Genomic DNA, 445 nt, shown 5'->3' on the forward strand with positions numbered 1-445 from the left:
TCTACGGGGTATGTCCCCCTTGGGAAGCATTAATAATCTAATCAAATCATATATATTATATTCTCAATAAGATAATGGACTAATATTGAGAAGATTAAGGAAAATTCCTAGGGATGCTTTTACTACCTTAAATTTAAACGTTTACCTAAGTTTATGATTTCCTGTTCTTACTGACCCTTTCTTATCCTCTAAAACTATGTTTTTTTCTTTCTTAACTCATCCTGGAGCTGTATACTTCATGACGGTGACCTCCCTTCTCCCCAGTCCATCACACATCCCCTAGTAACCACTCTTCTTTCACATTTCTTTTATTACAGTTTTGAAGTATGTTTTACCTTAGTTGATCTATTCACCAAAAATAATAAGCACCCCTAGTTTATCTGTGCACTGTGAACAACCATGTTTGTATTCACAAGTTTTGAATTCTGTTTGTTTCATCTTTATG

The 445-nt window shown here is 33.9% G+C and overlaps 1 protein-coding gene across 2 annotated transcripts in view; it reads right to left on the minus strand.

Annotated features, from left to right (window-relative positions):
* Positions 1-445, minus strand: part of LOC119585593 (NAD kinase-like) — a gene marked incomplete in the record, with an annotated part of 62,004 nt that overhangs the window by 6,997 nt on the left and 54,562 nt on the right.

This window comes from Penaeus monodon, chromosome 20, assembly GCF_015228065.2.
Source record: "Penaeus monodon isolate SGIC_2016 chromosome 20, NSTDA_Pmon_1, whole genome shotgun sequence".
Classification (NCBI taxonomy): domain Eukaryota; kingdom Metazoa; phylum Arthropoda; class Malacostraca; order Decapoda; family Penaeidae; genus Penaeus; species Penaeus monodon.